Source organism: Vulpes vulpes, chromosome 1 (assembly GCF_048418805.1).
Source record: "Vulpes vulpes isolate BD-2025 chromosome 1, VulVul3, whole genome shotgun sequence".
In the NCBI taxonomy this organism is placed as follows: Eukaryota; Metazoa; Chordata; class Mammalia; order Carnivora; family Canidae; genus Vulpes; species Vulpes vulpes.
Genome location: NC_132780.1, coordinates 96,065,703 through 96,085,146, shown reverse-complemented (window position 1 = coordinate 96,085,146; position 19,444 = coordinate 96,065,703). Strand labels below are relative to the sequence as shown.

The 19,444-nt window shown below is 35.6% G+C and overlaps 1 protein-coding gene across 3 annotated transcripts in view; it reads right to left on the bottom strand.

Moving 5' to 3' along the window:
- Nucleotides 1–1,387: 1,387 nt before the first annotated feature.
- STX7 (syntaxin 7) overlaps nucleotides 1,388–19,444 on the bottom strand; it is a 65,321-nt gene continuing 47,264 nt past the window's right edge. For 2 of the 3 annotated variants that reach the window (XR_011994391.1, XR_011994394.1), the window contains 3 exons: nucleotides 8,966–9,030; nucleotides 6,646–6,845; nucleotides 1,388–4,535 (listed from right to left, as the gene is read on the bottom strand). The gene's annotated coding sequence lies outside the window, so the exon portion shown is untranslated. The remainder of the gene's footprint in view (nucleotides 4,536–6,645; nucleotides 6,846–8,965; nucleotides 9,031–19,444) is intronic. The other variant, XR_011994395.1, reaches the window with a different exon arrangement.

Genomic DNA, 19,444 nt, shown 5'->3' with positions numbered 1-19,444 from the left:
AGTCATGTATTGTTTTACTGAGACCAACTTTCCCCTTCTGAACAGTTTAGATTATTTCCAAATCACTAGAGAGAAATGTCTCAAGGTACGCACAGGGGCAAATGGAAGCAAGTATGTGAACATGCATGGAAAGAGGGAGAGTAGACTAGCACACCTTTCATTTGTCATTCTACTTGCAACCCTGAGACAATGCTGTCGGGCTTGTGTCTTTTCAGGACATGGAACATCTTTCACTGAGTTCATATAGAACTGAAATGTATGTAATTTTCCAGGAAAAAAGTTCCCCTGTGCACCTGTGCTGCACATGGCTTTCTAGCAGGTACTCAGGCTATCGTATTCCAGGAAATCTGAGCTAAATTAATTTTATATGAGCTAATGCAAGAATTTGTATACAGATAATATATATATGTAATATATATATGTAATAAAATGAACTATAAAATATATTAAAAATACACATAATATATAAGTAAATATAGCAAAGTTGTTAAAGGCATGGAGTATTGCAATTGAAGAGGAGAAAGATTGTAAGACAACACCACAGGTATAGTATGATGGCAAGTGCTTAACCTCAAGACATCCTAGCTTTTAAATTTTTGGACCCCTGCTTACACTAAGTTAAGTCTGAGAGAAGATCAAGATGTTTGCTCTTAGGGTAGATTCTGAAATACAAGAGAAAGAAGTTTATTTTATTTTCTCATCCATGGGATAGTAATACTTCACCTCCACTCATATTTGCATCCAACAGGAGTCAGTTAACTCTTGGCTCTGTCTCCCCTTCTAAATTGAAAGTCTGGGAACATGAGGGTTTGAGACCCTTCATTGACCAGCTCACTCAGCTGCTTTCTCTAAACTGAAAATGATAAAATATGTATCAATATGTATCAACTGACTACATACTAGTCACTCAATAGTTTTTTTTTTTTAAGATGAGGGGGAGGAATAAAGGGTGAAGGGTATAAATATAAACATGAAACTCCCTCTGTAACTGAACAACTTCATTCTGTTTTAAGTTTTAAAGATCCAAGGTCAAACTAGTAAAACATGTATATCCACAATGTATTCTGTTGTGCATAAGATTTAATACCATGCTCTGGATTAGAAAGTCAATAGGTTAACTGAGTAAAATATTTCTATGTGTTTCTTTTCTCTGTATCTTCTGGATATAAATTCACTACCATCTTTTTCTCCACTGTTAACTTGTTTCCTAATTATGAACCTCCCAACTGCTTCTCTTGTTAGCCTTTCAAATCATTTGTAAATGGGGAAATGTTTTGAATTCAAGTATAATGTAAAAGAATTGTGATCACTGCCCACTCTGGAAATATGGCTTCATTTAGAGTGTTTATAGTTATTAAACTGAAAGAAAAATATAATTGACAGGAGGTAACGTGAACAGAGAATAAATTTTACTTGTTTATAAATCACTTTAAGTTCGCTAAACACAACCTATGGGTGAATTTTCTCAAATGTAAACAATGTTGATTTTCAAATGTCAAAGCTTCTCATTCAATCATGTTCTTTCTTCCAATGGAGCCAACTGATGTAGTAATCATCAACTGTGAAATATTATTTTCAACAAAATCTGAGACTACAAACAATGTCTTATTACTTTTATTCCCTTTAAAAATTAACCACTAAAAGTTTAGAAAACAAATTTGATATTTTCTAATATTTTCTCCTTTGTGCTGTTATTCTAGATATTTGATATTTCTGTTATTTATGGTTTATAATATGCTTTTCAACACTTAGGATATTGCCTGGAATAGTTAATTGAATTGATTTTTTTTCTGTGAAATCTCTTCTTTATTTGAAACCCAAAAAATGTATTAATTATGTGTCAGGCTTATTCCATTCATCTTGCATAAGCTTGATTCTTTACACATAGATAGACTGAAGGACTATAATACCACAAAAATATTCTCAAAACTATAAACCAGTTAAAACAAATTTTCTGATCTTTCAATGCTAAGACTATAAATGAATCTCTGTAAGCATGGCCAAATGTATCCACAGTCATGTACCTCTACAGAAGCCAAAAAGCATACCTTGAAGGGATTCAGATATAAGGGTGCCAACATGACATACAAGCTTGATTGAACTGAGATCATCAGGCAGGTCTTTGGATGGAAAGGAGAGTTACTTTGCTCACTGAAGCTTTTCATTGAACCAAGATTCTGTTTAATCCCTTGGAGAACTCTGTTGAAGCTGAGAAGAGAAAGTGACCCTTTCTCTGCTGGATTTATCGCTGAACTCGGCTCAATTCATATTCCATAAAAGAAAGTCCTGTTTTAAGGTCTTAGAGCCCAGTTCATTCAAGTCAAAGTGTTTGATTTTCTTTAAGCTATTATTCTTTAAGTTATTATCACTATTATTATTTTTATTTGAGAGGTGATGGATTCATGAACCCCATGAAGATTCAAACACAATCAAGCACCAACAAACAAGGAGGGCATCGTAAAACAGCACACATCTGGACTTCAACATTCACAAAATGTGTAGCAGAGAGGGGTCCCTGGCTGGCTTAGTTGGTAGGGTATGCAACGCTTGATCTTGGGATCATGAATTCGAGCCCCATGTTGGGCATTAAGTGTACTTAAAAAAAAATGTGTAGTGGGAGGAATGCTCAGAGAGAATCACCTCCCTTTCTGGGGCCAGAGAAGACTAGCAGCTGCATATTCTGAGGCACTGGGACCACAAAGAAACCCCAGGAATACATGCAGGGGGAACAATCTCAATTCATCCAGGCTTGTTATCATGTCAATTTTCTAAATGTATGAATAGAGATAAGAGAACCTAATCTTTAATTAGTCACTTATTTCTTGGGGTCAGGACTACCTTTTGGTGAAGTGAATAAAAGGCTACACTTGGATTTGGAAGTAGTGTGCATTAGAATATGCCTGTTAACTAATATGTATTTCCTTGTCCAAGCATATAGTGTTATCTTGGTTTTCATGCTATTATTTTTATTTTCTGAAAATGTGGAAGATAAAATATAGAAAAATCAAAATGAAGGTTTTCTCTCTTTTTATATAGAAAAGATAATTGACGGGTTTTTGTTTGTCTTTTGTTCTTTTTTAGGGAGACTTTAAAAGCAAGGCCAATTTGGAATTTGTAAAACATTATTGGCATTCTCTTTTAAATAAATACTATTGTTGGATGGGTGATTCAATAGAGAATCAGGAAAGACTTTCTTTTTGAGGGTTATATGATTCTTCCTAACACTTTTGGTAAACTAAAATTTTTAAAAAGATAACATTAACATTATTGTCTTATTTGTGTGTTTGTTTTTGCTTTTCTATACCTGGAAGGGTGGGAGGCACCTGGGTGGCTCAGCTGGCTAAGCATCTGCCTTCGGCTCAGATAGGTGATCCTGGGATAGAGCCCCCATGTGGGGCTCCCTGCTTAGTGGGGAATATGCTTCTCCCTCATCCTCTGCCCCTCACCCTGCTCATACTTTCCCTCTCTCCCAAAGAAATAAATAAAATCTTCTATACCTGAAAGGGGTTGGGGAGAGATGACATACTTCATGAGAGGAATATGACATAGATAATGGTGATTTTTGGCAAGGAAAGAATTGGTGAATGCTAATGATCCTCTCCAATTCCTTCTGCCTCTTTCAGTGGCAGGTGAGCTGAGGACAAGAGTGAGAGTATTAGAGGGAGAAGGAGCATGGGGTCTAGTAGCTGCACCACATAGCTGTAGAGCTATGGCAGGATGCTTCCTCCAGAAATGCCTCCTCCCCCAAAAGCTCAAGTGGTGATAGAAAGCACGCAGCAGAGCAGAAGTATAAAAAAAGGAAGGCCAAGGTCTCCTAAGGATAATGGGCTTCAGATAGCAAAGCTGAGGTGCAGAACCAGGCAAACCAGGGCCAGGGGGCAGAGGTTGCCAGAGTGCCAGTAAGCAGGAGTCATAGAGGAGGTGAAGGAACAGTGATGGGAGATGATGGCGTAAGGCAGTGCAGTCCTGTGGAATTTCATGAGGAGTTTCTTAAAATGTAGATTGACAGGTCCCACAGGGATTTCTAGTGAGGTAGGTTTTTCATAGGCTCAGAAATCTGTATTTTAACCAGAGAGCTTATTCCAATCCAGGGCTTATCAACTACACTTCGTGAAGCCCTGGTGCAAGGGATCAGAGGTACAGTGTCTTGTCTTTTTGGCAACAAGGCACAGACTGGAATTTTTTCAGCTTTCAGAATGGGAATACGTTTCTGTCCTAGTTCTACTGTATGGTCAATCTCTGTATCTTTTGAGAATTGTACAGGTCCACATATTCCAGAAGTTATGCAGGTGACGCCTTGGACATTTAATGGTGGCTTTAAGCATTCTTTACTATTTGAGGTAAAAACCCCTGACTCAGGGCAGCAGGGCAAGGCAGGAAGAGTAGGAGTCAGAGAAGGTATATTCCTTCTTCCAGAACATATAACTGTGGAATTTAAACTGTTGTGGGCAAAAGAAACATACAATTTTGTACCCTATTTTTTACTTACATCATATCTTTAGCATCATTTCATACTTCTATAAAATCTTCATGTTCTGCAAAACATAAAATCAAGCAGCCTTTCAATAATTCAAACAACTGCTCTGCTATGTAGGGTATAATATATCTCTTCAAAGTTTTTCCTATTACATGGCAATTAACATCTCGGATGATAGAGTGTCTTTTCTTGTTTCCTAGGCTAAATTCCTACAAGTCCCAGGATACGGGTTGGGATCCTGCTCAAATGGCACATGCCTTTTTGTTCAGCTTTGATACATACTGCTAAATTGTGAGAATTGTTTAATGTGGCATAACCCTTGTTTTCAAGGAGATGCTTCCATTTGTAGTCAAAAAGAAGTGTCATAAAATCCTCTTTGGAAGGTATTGGTTCCTAAGTCTCAAAATCCAGTTTCACAGCATCTGTGACATTACAATAGATTTCTCAAGATATTCAAGTATCCGGGATAATATGGAGGAAAGCTAATATCATTCAATCTGGACCCACATTTATATTAATTCGTCTGAAATTAGAAATGCTTCTTATGCCCTGTGAAAGAGGAAAAACCAAATAAGATTTGTCAGATCAGCTACAGGCATCTATTGCACTGGATAATTGCAGCTCTACTAACACTTTATGATAAATGTGCATTTGTGAAAACAAATACCCTGCAACAAAGCTCTAAAGCATTCATGTCCAGATTCTACACTAAGCCAGCTCATTGAACAGACACAGCTCATTGTCAGTAACACTGCCAAAGATGCCTCGCACAACAATGAAGTCTTCCGTGTGATATTTCTGTGGCTTCTGGGGTTTTCTCATGCTTTGTATAGATACTAATTTCTAGAGTCCTACTTTTCAGTCTAGAAAACATGAAAAAAGAGGCAACAGAGCTGAGAAAATTGAATATAGACATTGATTTGTCCTCATGCCAAAGTGAGTCTTAAAGTAAAACGAAGGTTCATTCAAGCTCATTCAAGATTAGTTAAGACTAGAATAGCCATTGAAGAAAAGAGGAATTGTTCTGGAGGGAGATTGTAAGAGTAAAACAAAACAAAACCAAAAGAAAAGTTTTGAAAGGTGAAGATAAAGATGTTGGCCACAGGAAAGGCCAGAGCTTCCTGGTAGCTTCCATGCAATCTCAATGAAATGGATTTTTGTGAGAAACAGTAATAATTACGAGGATGGGCAACATCTTTTATCATTGTGAAGGCGTGGGACCAGAATGGCACAGTAGTTGAGAACGGTTGGCCTAGGTTCAAAACTTCTCCATATGTTAGTTAGCTGTGTGACTGGATAAGCTACCTCCCTAAACCTCAGTTTTCTCTCTGTCAATAATGATGGTGTTAATACCCACCTCCCAGGGTTGCTGTGAAGATAAAAAAGTAATGCATAAATGGTTCTTAGCACAAGAACCATTGTGGGGTCCCCTTTAGGCACTCTGTGAATTTAGCCATTAAAGATGCTGTGGGTCCTAATGACAATTACTAATAACTGCCCATAAATAGCACAGGACCATGAACTATAACCGAGTAGAAGTTAAATGTAAAAGCATATTATGAGCACAAGGTAATTTCTGTATTTTCTCCCAAACTCCAATCCTTCAGTAAAATTTAATGTCACACAAATGTATCTATGTAACCAGGGCCTTGGAAAGTGAGGTGAGACCATGTTCAAGGTTTGAAGAAAAGAAAACCAGAGAAAAGCTGGAGCAGCCGGTAGCAGTAAAGAGGAGCCAATAGAAACCAATAAGCAGTCGATTTCAGAACAAGATCTAGAGGTAACAACCACCCATATATTAGTATCCTCTTCAGGAATGGCTGAAACAACTGAAGAAAATGCCAGATCCCAAAGCTACTTAAGATGGGGACTGAAGTTATCTTATTTGATTATTCATGTAAAAGGTGACCCCAATATCCTGGAAAACTTAGAAAGATTTGAGTTACATACATATAAATGTAGAATATCTATCTACATCTTAAAAATTCTGGAAGGATATAAATGGTTAAACAATATTTCCTGGGAAGGGAGATAACTGGAAGCCTTTGGTTTTCTACTTTCTATATTTTTACATTGTTTAAAAATAAACATGAACTATCTTTATAAACATGAAGATCAGTAAAGATCTTTTCACGACCATTATTTTTATGTACCCAGTGATAACTTACCTGATGGTGTTGTTTAGAAGGTCTGAGCTTTATTATTCCCACACTCTCTGCAGACTAGCCAACAGGACCACCAAGGCATCCTTCAGCCCTGCCATATGTCTGGGAGACTCTTGTGGGAAACAGAGCACTAGCATCTCCTCATCAGTCACGAGAGGCTGTTGATTGCAGAAGTAGGGCTATATTGCTGGTCATTTCTTGCTCTGAAAGCAACCAGGTGACTCTCAGTGGATGTGGCTCTTCCTGGAGAATTCTTAATGCGAAGGCGATTCAAAATAGGTCATCTGATGTTCCTCTAAGTCCCACCCACCGTAGTTTCTCATAGCTACTTCTAATCTTACATTTGATAGATGGATAGACAAATAGCTTCAGTTTATCAAGTAACAAAATCCCAGTCCTTTCCCTCTTGGGTTTGTCTAGAATTTTCTAGGAAAGAGAAAGAGTGTGTTGCATGCAGTTGGAGTCGGCTCATTGGTTGCTTCGCACCAGCTGATGTTCTGCGTTCAGGAAAGCATCTGCCCCTGGACTCCAGCACCTTAAACATATGCCCACAGGCCTGCTAAGAGACTCAGCAATTATGGCTTCAGTGTGATCTCCTGGGTGCCCACTTTCTCCCCTCTCCCATCACTGCCAGAGCTCTTCCTTCCTGCCACTAGGTCCTTGGACTCTAAATGATGCTACCTCAGCTAAGGTATGTCCATGGATGTGCTGATCAGGACCTGGCCTGTGTAACCCTGGGAACCTGTTCATGCTCTTATGTCTGCTATCTCTTGTCCAAGACTCTCTCTGTCTGCAGTATGACTCCTGATCTCCAGTACTGACTGTCCTCTCTGCCAGACAGGAAGCATTGTTCTCTCCCTGTGTCCAGCTCTTTCAAAAAAAAGTCCTCATAGCAAAGAAGTAGCTTCTTAGCAATCTGCTCTATTCCCTTTCCTTTATAGTACAGCTTTATGTGGTAAAATAGACCACTTGAGCAATGGTTTATGAACCTAACTGCTAGACAATTTCATTGCTACTAAGGATTGCTACTATCCCTCCTGTCTTCCTTTGCTTCCACACTCACCATTACTCTCACCCTACTCAATCTGTCTACTGGCCTATCTCCATTCAACTAAACCCAAAGTGTGAACCAATTCAATGCCTTTTGTGGGGATGTATGCTAACAAGGGTGAATTGTTTCTAATTGCCTTCTAATATTCTGTTACAGAAAAGCTTTGAAGTCTGTTTGGCCATGTACACAGATACCCTTCAGAGAGATGTTAGCTGCGGTCAGAAGTGGATTTATAGATTTACCATGTTGTTAGCAAAGCTTAATATTTAGAGTCTCTCAATTGCACCTGCTCTAAAGCTTGCGGTATTCTCTGGGTAACAAAGAACGAAGTAGCCCTAGCCATGTGCAGGAGGCAGGAAGTGCCGCCCAGCTTGGTGGTCACCCTCTACATGCTGGAAGTGGTACTAAGACTGTAGTGGGACTTGTAGGCTGCCAGGAATACTTCCATGTCATCCTGGGCCTCCACTTATAACCCCAGGCCCTATTTTTGACTCCAAGGAGAAGGGCCAAGGAGATATTTCCCTATCTGCAGGGCACTATGACTTTTCTGTCCGCCATCTCAGATACTTCCCCGTGGGAAGAAGGGCAGCAAAGACCTAATCAAAGTGGACTGTCTTCTGTGCCAGGGGTCATCAGCATCCATGCTCAGTGAAAAAACATACTGGAATTTTGCCATGATTTTCCTGATCACTGCCTGAGCAAGAAATCCAGATGTGGTATCACCAGTAATGAATGATGAGCCAAGCAAACTTTGTCCTCTATGTTTCCACCAATCACAATAGAGGAAAGATTGAATTATATTTTTAGTTTCTAGAGGAAATATTACAATTTTTCCTATGAAGAGATAATCAAAGTGTACGTTGCCCCAAAACAGGAAGAAAATTGTTATAGAGGTGTTGGGCAGGTCATAGTCAACATTACTACTATTGCCATTAGAAAATTTTATTTTTCTAAATGTTGTGTTTGTAGTATTTTTCAGATTTTTTTTTTAAAATATAAGGTTTAGTGATTCATTTTCTCATTCTACTCACTTTTATAATTTTTATTTTATTTTATTTTCTTAAATTTTTATTTATTTATGATAGTCACACAGAGAGAGAGAGAGACGCGGAGACATAAGCAGAGGGAGAAGCAGGCTCCATGCACCGGGAGCCCGACATGGGATTCGATCCCAGGTCTCCAGGATAGCGCCCTGGGCCAAAGGCAGGCGCTAACACTTTTATAATTTTTATATTCATAATTTTGTGGGTTTCTTAAAAAAGGTCGGCCCACCTGGTATGTCCAACACTAGATGTTGTCTGGTTCCCATTCAGGCTGTTACTTAGCAAAAGCTGACCCTGCAGGGACAGATGCAGAAGGTACAAAAGTTTAATGTTGATGAACTTCAAAATAATTAAATCAATTTACCACAGCGTAAGGACTTATATATGGTCTCTCAAATCTTTTAAAAAAAATTTTTTTTATTATTCATTTATGAATGATCACACAGAGAGAGAGAGGCAGAGACACAGGCAGAGGGAGAAGCAGGCTCCATGCACTGGGAGCCCGATGTGGGATTCGATCCCGGGTCTCCAGGATCGAGCCCTGGGCCAAAGGCAGGCGCTAAACTGCTGCGCCACCCAGGGATCCCTCTCAAATCTCTTCTATTGATCTGTGTGCCTATTCTTGTGCCAAACCACATCATCTTGACTACTGTGCCTTTACAATATGTTCTGAAATCAAGTAATATAAATCTACCAATATTATTTTCCTTTTTCAAAATTGTTTGGCAATTCTATAACTTTTGTATTTCCATGTAAATTTTAAGATTGGCTTGCCAATTTCTATAAAAATTCCTATTGGGATTTTGATAGAGATTACACTGAATTTAGAGATCAATTTAAAGATAATTGTCATCTTGCATATTAAGATTTCTATCAATAAACAAAGAACATCACTATTTATTAGATACCTATTTTTCTCAGCAATATTTTCTAGTTTTCAATGTATGAGTCTTGTTCTTCTTTGTTAAATTGTTAAACCTATTCCTAAGTATTTTACTCTTTTTTTATTTTACTCTTTTTGATGCTAATGTGAATAAAATCATATCTTAATTTCATTTGTAGAATGTTCACTGTTACTAAATAGAAATACAATTATTGATTTTTTATATTATCTTGCATCTTCCAACTTTGCATAACTCATTTATTAGTTCTAGGAGCTTTTTTGTAGATTCCATCTGATTTTTTATATAAATGGTCATGTTATCTGTAAGCAATGACAGTTTTACTTCTTAAATTCCCATCTAGATGCTTTTTTTTTCATTATTGCTATGACTATAAACACTAGTACAATGTGATATAGAAGTGATAAGAATGGGCATCTTTGTCTTATTCTCATTCAGAGGCAAAGCATTTAGTCTTTCATCACTGTGGATGGTGTTAGCTTTGTTCTTTTAAAGATGTTTTTATCAGGTTGAAGGAGTTTTATCATGAGGCGTATTGGATTTTGTCAAGCGAATTTTCTGAATCTACTAGGTTGATCATGGGTTTTTTGCTTTGTTCTATTTATATGGTATGTTACACTAATTGCTTTTAGATGTTAAACCAACCTTGCACTCCATTTTTGATGTTTATCTTGTTAAATGTAATCTTTCGTCATCTCCTAATAAGGAGTACTCTTTCTGAGCTAATCAATAGAACAATTGGAGTTTCTCCAAAACTTGAAACTAAGAAGCATATGTTATGGCATTTATAGGCACACCGCAGGGTCCAGATAGGTAAATACTGTGTCGCTATAGTGATAAATGGCAGTGATTCTTCCCAGGATGACTTAACAGTAAATATTTTATTTATTTATTTATTTATTTATTTATTTATTTATTTATTTATTTATTTTCTTACTTACTTATTTGAGAGAGAGAGAGAGCACCTGTACAGTTGGGAAAAGGGCAGAGGGAGAGAGAGAGCAAGAGAATCTCAAGCAGACTCTATGCTGAGCAGGGAGCCTAATGTGGGGCTCAATCTCACAACCCTGAGATCATAACCTGAGCAGAAATCAAGAGTTGGGTGGACACTTAACCAACTGATCTACCCAGGTGCCCCACAAACAGCTCCTCTAGAAGTCTTTATCAATGATCTTAGAGTCCCCTACCCTGAAGATTTAATAGAAATACAGATAAAGTCTCTAGTGAAGTACAGAGTTTAGTCTAAACTTTCTGTAGTATGTTTGCCTGTGTATGTCTCTCTCTGTTTGTATCTCCCCAATAATTAGTTGTGTATGTTTCAATAAAAAAAAAAGTCTTCTAAGTAGTAGTGTCATTTTTGTAAAAGATTAAACACTATTAAATTTACATAATTTGGAAACACTCAAGCAGAGAAACAAAAATTAAATGAAAGTATTGAAACAAAAGGTAGGTATAAATAAGTATTAGGTAAGTATTGAAAGATTTTTTCATTTCCTTCAATAAGGGTAATATTTACCTTTGCCTTAAGATCTTGATATGACAAATATTTTCCAGTTAATGATTTGTCCAAGAAAAAGAGTCAATTTCTCTTTGCTCTGTTCCATAAAGCTCAAGGAAGTTTTTATATTAAAAACAATGAAGAAGAATACAAATGCCCTATTGGAACCAATAAGTGGGAGCTGTTGGCCTTTTAATTTGTTCTTAATACAATGATTAAATTCCTCTCAGATGACATTCCTCCTCTCCATCTGTATTTTAGAAATACAGAAAAATTAATAGATTTATAATGTAATCAATGTTGAATTAAGACCCATCAAGCTAATTAAGTGCTTCAGATACCAGCAAAGCAGACAAACCATAAATGACTAAGAAAAGTTTAACTGTGGTAAATTTATACAGCACTTCAAAGTAAGAAAATCTACAAGAAAGTAATCTTAATTTCAATATTTTCATGAGTTTATGACCTTATGAAAAAATTAATTCTTTTCAATTACATGTGGGGTTATCATAATCCCTTCTGTATTTGGAGCTTCTAAAATTCTCTATCCGGTTCTGGATACAAAAACTCTCAACACAGAGGGTTAAGGCATCAAAGCTTAAAGCTAGTACACTTACAACTATTTATATTGCAAAACCTTTGCCCTTCTGGGAGAACATGCAGTTTCCCAAACACTAACCTCTCTTTACAAGGTTATGCTTATTAGCTGGGATTTGTAGCTCAATGGCAACACTGTTCATCCTTGGTTCAATTCAGATTGTAATTTCTTTTTAAACTACCTGACCCTTATAATCATATGGTGAGTAGGTCTGATCATTCATCTTCCCGAAGCCAAGTTTTTGGTCTGAACACAGAGTCACTTGTGTTTCTGAAGCCTCTCAGCATTATGATGATTGGGGTAAAAACTGTCAATTGAGAAAAGTTTGAAAGAAACCTTTCATACAATGTTTTCATTGTCTTGTTCTTTTTCTGGAACTAAAGTTCCTGATTGAAAAAACCAAAGTCTTTCTCATTTATATTTTCTCTCTCCTTGTCTGTCTTTGATACAATATGCGTTATTTCCTCAATTTACTAATGATTTCTTCAGCTGTAACTAATGCTCCTAAACTATTCATTGAGTTATATATTTCAATAATAAGATTTCACAGTTCTTTAAGGTCTGTTTGGCTTTTTTATTATCTGCCTTATCTTTTTACATATTGCTTATAATATCTCTTAAATTCAGTTATTTTTTAAAGAATTTCATAGCATTCCATTCCTGCTAATTCTAATATCTGAATTCCTTGAATATAAAATCAGTTTCCCAGTCAAAATGGCTTATTTCTCCATGTGTTTGATTAATTAATCTAGAAGCATTAATTAGGAAGGCCTTCTTTCTGAGAGGATTTTCATTCAATTCTTAGAGAAACCATCAGAGTTTATTGACCTGGGACTACTTTCATGCATTAAAGATTCCTGGTTGTATGCAGGAGTCTTACGTTCAGCTTCTTTATTTACCTGTAATCCTTAACTTATCTCAGAATCACAGCCTTTTTCTCTTTCCCAACTACTTTCGGTTTAACTCACTTTGATTTGTAAGATGATTATCTTGCTTTTTAATGAGCCAAAAAATGTTTTACTTTATCCAATAACTTACTTTATTTTAGTGGAAGGATAATTGAGCATATCTAGCCAACCATACTGCCAAAAGCAGAAATCATCTACTCCTTTCTTAGTCGATTTTGGCAATTTGCACTTTTCATATAACTTACTTATTTTATCTGTTTTGTAATGTGTTTGTATAAAGTTGTTTAAAGTGCCTTCTTATTTTTTAAATATCTCCTGTGTTTTTCTTGATCTCCATCTTCATTCCTAATAATTTTGTCTCTTCTGTTTTTCCTTAATCAATTTCACCAAAGAAATATATATATATGTATATATACATATATATATATACACACAAATATATATACACACACACACATTTTTTTTAAAGACCAATTTCTGACTTAGTTTAAGTGGACGCTCTCTACTGTATCAGTTTTATACTCCAGAGGTCAGCAAATTTTTTTCTGTAAAGGGCCAGAAATTTTAAAACTGAAAAATACAGTAATCAGAATAAAACACTTAATTGATGGGATCAATAATAGGATAGAAGAGACAGAGGAATAAGATGGAAGAAACAGAGGAAAGAATCAATAACCTTAAAAATAAAACAATAGAAATTAATCGATCTGAAAAACTGAAAGAAAATTATTTAATATTTGTGTCTTCAGAGTCCTAGAGGAAAGAACAAAAGCAAGACGGAAAAGAACTTGAAGAAATAATGGCTGAAAACTTCCTGTATTTGGCAAAAGATATAAATACATCGATTTAAGAAGCTGACCAAAACTGAAATAAGTTAATCTCCAAAAATCTACACTAAGACCCATCAGAGTCAAAGTTCTAAGACTAAAGGAAGGAAGGGAGGAAGGGAGGGAGGGAGAAGGGAGGAAGGAAGAAAGAAAGGAAGGAGGAGAGAGAGGGGAAAGAAATAGAGAAATGACACTTACTTATAATGGAAAAACAATTTTAAAAAACTGAGTTTCCCATCAGACACCACAGAGTTCAGAAGGAACTTTTGGGGAAAAAATCTCAAAAGTTCACCAGTTTGTTAGTGTTGAAATGAAAAAGTAGAATCCTGTATTTAGTGGAAACATCCCTCCAAAATGAAGGAAAAATCAAGAGAATTTCAGGTGAAGGAAAACTAAGAGACTTTAATGCCAATAGACATATAATAAGAACAATAAAAGGCTAACAAAATTTCCCTAAACAGAAAGGAAATGCTACATAAAGGAATTTTAGAAGATCAAGAAGGAGGAATGTACATAGTAAGTAAAAATCTGGGTAAGAACGATGTACTTTCCTTCTCCTCTTGAGTTTTCAAAATTATATTAGATGGTTGAAGCAGAAATTACAACAAATATGGTTCTAAATATATGTAGAGGTACTATTTAAGATGATGACTAATATAGAAGAGTAAAGAGACATGAAGGGAAGTAAGATTTCTACATTAGACTACAACTGGTAAAGGGATGACACCATACATGTTGTGAGCTATGTATTTATAATGTAATGCTTACAGCAAACATTGTTTATAGTTTATAAATGGTTTATAAAAAGATGTGCTAAATACATCATTGAAAAATTAAAATGGAATTCTAAAATCTATTCAACTTATTCCCAGGAAAGCAAGGGAACAAATTAATGAAGATGGCAGAAACCAATAAAATTGAAAACATTAAAACAATATAGCATATTAATGATGCAAAAAGCAGGTTTTTTTAAAAAAAAAAAGTCAATAAAATTGACAAACTTCTAGCAAGATTTACAAAGAATAAAAGAAATAAGACATGAGTTAAAATCTGGAATGAAATAGTGGATATCACTGCAGACACTATAGACATTAAAAGTATAACAAAGGAATATGACAAATAACTTTACGAACATAAACTTGACAAATTGAGGTGAAATAGTCCAATTCTTTGAAAAAACACAAACTACCATAACTCAGTATGAAATAGGTAACTTAAATAGCTGCAGAAATATTATGGAGATTTAATTTATAACTAAAAACCCCTTCTCCAAAATTCCAATGTCTAGATGCTTTCATTGGACAATTCTACCAAGTGTAAAAATAATTAGTATCAATTCTAAACAATCTCTTAGAAAATAGAAGAGGAAGGAACATTTCCCAATTCATTTTGAAGCTATTACCTGATAGTAAAACCAGACAAAACACTACGAAGAAAAGAAAGCAACGATAAGTGCCTCTCATGAATACAATTGCAAACATCCTTAACAAAACATTAGCCAATATAATTCAGTAACATATAAAGAAAATTATACACCATGACCAAGTGGGGTTTATTTCAAGGATGCAAGGCTGGTTCAATATTTAAAACTCAAAACCATATTAACAGGCTAAAGAAAAAAAATCACATGATCATATCATTGGTGTAGAAAAAACACTGGACAAAATTGAACACCAATTCATGAGAAGAAAAACTCTCAGAAGAATAGGAATAAAGGGGAAGTTCTCCAACTTGATGAAGAGCATCTACAAGAGACCTACAGCTAACAATATATTTAATGATGAAACACTAAATCCTTTCCTGAGATTGGGAATAGGGCAAGGATATCTTTCTCCACTCTTGTTCTGAAAGTTCTAGGCACTGTATTAGTGGGGGGGAAAAAGGAAATAAAAGGCATACAGATCAGAAAGAAAGAAAATATTGCTATTTTCAAATGTCATGATCATCTATGTAAAATATCCCAAGAAATCTACACAAAGCTCCTAGAACTGGGATCCCTGGGTGGCGCAGTGGTTTGGCACCTGCCTTTGGCCCAGGGCGCGATCCTGGAGACCCGGGATCGAATCCCACGTCGGGCTCCCCGTGCATGGAGCCTGCTTCTCCCTCTGCCTATGTCTCTGCCTCTCTCTCTCTCTCTCTCTGTGTGACTATCATAAATAAAAAATAAAAAATAAAAAATAAATAATAAATAAAAATTAAAAAGCTCCTAGAACTAATAAGTGAATTAAGCATGGTATTGGCATACCAGAAAAACATACAAAAAAACAATTGTATATATACTTGCAATAAACACATGAATATGGGAATTAAAAACACAGTATCATTTACAATCTCTCAAAAAAATGAAATGCTTAGGTGTAAATCTAATAAAAGCATATGTAGAACTTAATATGCTGAAAACTACACAATACTGACTAAAGAAATCAAAGAAGACCTAAATAAATGAAGAGACATCTTGTGATAATGGATTAGAAGACTAACATAGTAAAATGTCAAATTTCCCAAATTGGTATGTAGGTTTAACACAACTTTTATAAAAAAATCTCAGTAAGATATTTCTGTACACATGGGTAAGAGTATTCTAAAATTTATATGGAAAGATAATGGACTAAAGTACCTAAACTGATTTTGAAAAAGGAGAATAAAGTAGAAACAAGCAGTCTATATGATTTCAAGCCTTAGTAAATAGAAAAATCAATATTGTCTAATATTGGTGGAATTACAGACACATAGATCAATGGAATATAACAGACAATCCAGATATAGACCCACACAAATACACCCAACTGATTTTTGTCCAGCTTGTTTTTGACAGAGGAGCAAAAACCATTCAAGAGAGAAAAGAGCCTTTACAACAAAAATGATATTGGAACAATTGAACATCCATAGGAAAGAAAAAAAGAAAGAACCTATATATAGGTCTCACATTTTATGCAAAATTAACTCTAAATGGATCATTGACTTAAAAGTAAAATGTAAGACCACAGAACTTTTAGAAAAGAATGCAAGATAAAAGTGAAAATCTTTGTATCTAAGGATAGGCAAAGAGTCTGTGACACCAAAAAAAGGAAAAATTGACAAACTGGACTTCATCATCAAAATTAAAAACTTTTGCTCTGTGAAAGACCCCACTATGAGGAAGACAAGCTACAGAGTGGAAGGAAATACCCGGAAATCAGTTTAGATGTTGGACAAAGGACTAGTATCTAGAATACATTAAAAAAAAAAAAAAAAAAAAGCATTCAGAACTCAACAATAAAAAAATAAAAAATAAAAAAACAACTCAATTAGAAAAAGAGGGAAAGACATGAAGAAATACATCACTGAAGAAATACAGGTGCCAAATAAGCACTTGGAAAGGTGTTCAACATCATTAACCACTGAAGTATAAAATAAAACCTATCACAACAGCTAAAACTAAAATTTGTGATATCACCAAATGCCGATAGGGAAGTGAAGAAACTGGATCATTCAAACTTTGCTGGTGGAAATGCAAACTCTGGAAAATGATTTGGCAATTTCTAAAAAACTAAACATTCAACTACCCTATGACTCTGCAATTTCACCACTGGGCATTTATTCCAAAGAAGTGAAGACTATGAAAACACAAAAACCTGTACACAAAGGAATATAGCTTTATTCATAATAGCGCAAACTGATCAGACATCCTTCAGCTGGTAAATGTTTAATTGTGATACAGCCAACACTGTGGAACACTACTCAGCCCTAAAAAAGGAAAGAACAACCAGGTACACTTGATACATGCAACAGGTGGTATGACTCTCCAGAGAATTATGCTGAATGCAAATAGCTAATCCCAAAAGAGTACATTCTGTATGATTCTGATGATATAAAATTATTGAAATAATAATTATAAAAATGGAGAACAGATTATGGTTGGAAGGAGGCTGGAGCAAAGGAACTGGAGAGGTTTCTGTGCTTGAATGCGTATATGGAAAGTTCTGCATATTGACTTTGTCAATGTCCTTATCCTAATGGTGATATCGTTGTTGTTTTGGGATATGTTACCATTGGGATAAATTGGGTGAAAAGTACATGAAAGGGTGTTCTGTATTGGTTTTTACAATTGAATGTGAATGTCCTGTTATCTCAAAATGAAAGTTTAATTTAAAATTTTAGCATTAAACACATTTCACATTTTATAAAATGGGCTTTTTATTTGAAGTGCCTGTGCCTTTCCAAAGGTAAGTATTGGTCATTTACCTCCATTTCAGGTTTGAGAAGTTTCATGTAACATAGACAACTTCTAAATTACTAAGAAAAATGAGCGTAGATAAGAAAAGACACAAGGGAAGTCTGAATTCAGAACAAATAATATCCTTTTGCATCCAAAATAGAACTAATTTAAATGATATATGATGGTTACCTTACTGAGTTGGGGTATAAACCCCACCCCAAAGTAATAATTAAATGTTAAAATATGGTAACCGTTAGGAAGATTAAAACATGAAGCCTGGCATTAGATATAGGTTAGATATGGTCACGTACACTGAAAACACCTTTAAATGAACTTAAAATGACTATAGTACCTGGGTTTAGAAGAATGAAATAAAATACAATATTCTCCACCAAATTATAATTTTTTTTTAATTTCTAGAATCATCACTGACATTAGAATCTGCTTTGATCTGAAAGCTTTTTATGGTTAGGTCTTTAGTATACAGGTTACTAAAAGCTTATATCTCTGTCTTGGGTCTGTCTAGTTTCTAGAGCTATAAACTGGTTGTCTTTATCTGGTCTGACTTCAGTATTTCAGATCTGTCCTTAAATAGTGGTATGAAACTTTCAGAAGGCACTAGAAACTGAAATTAGTGTCGGGAAATCTTCATCGAGGCTAATAACTGCATTTCTAAGTTTTCCACCAAGGCTAATAGGTTTTGGAGTTAGCAACTACTGTCTAACAGTACTTACAGTAAACACTTAAAAATCTGTACTTTGGGTTTGCCAAAGTGGGAATTAGTGTCCTTTCAAGTTTATTTAAAGACACAGTGCAGTTCTAGCAGACTCCCTCTAAAACAGGTAGGGGTGTTATGCATGTAACGACTGCACAGGAAATCTGGTTTTGGATTCCACCACTTACGTTTTAAGCAGAAACGCCATCACTACACAAAACCTACAGGAATCCCACTCTGAGTAATTAAGTGACCAACCTCTTAAAAACCTGCCAGGAGCAACAGTGTCTATAAAAATCTATTTAGTGTGTGTGCCAGTTATTTAGTTCTATTTCTGCACTTAAAATTACGATTATTTGGAGAAAAATAAATTATCACATAATTTTCACGCTAACCAAATAGTTGCCAAAACAAAGGATGAAGATGGGCATTCTGACACCTCCGTGTGTCCATTACGAGCACATGAGTTAACAAGAGCTGCTGTCACGCATTGTCAGAGGAGTGGTACAGTGTAGCCCTTTCAGGCTCCTGCTGGTGAAATTTCCCTGCTTGAGACATCGAGCTGTTCAAATCTTAGGGTGGATTGAAGAGGCCTGGGATCCACAGGGCACTGCTTCATTTTCTTAAGTCAATCATGAAAATACACAAACTGACTCCCCCGCCCCTACCCCGGGGAAAGCAGGAAGCCTGATGATGTTCTTTACCACTAATGAGAAATTTTCATCATATTTAAATGAACCCAAAACACCATTTAATTCAGAACTTGCCCGAACTCTATCTCCCTCTGAAATTTACTTTGATTGCAGTAATCTGGTCATGTGTAAACAGTCAATTCTGACTTTAAAAACACAAATGCTGAGTATGTTACCCTTGTAAACTGTTCTTTACTATGAAGGTGGACAAGGACTTTTTTCTTTATACAGGTTTTATCTTTTATTGTGTTTTTTTTTTTTCTACACGAAGAAACAAAAATTACACCAATTAGAAACACGATTCTGTACTTTCCTTGCTAAATCAGACTAATTTAGTGGGACAAAAAGTCTTCAAAAATCATTTTTCATA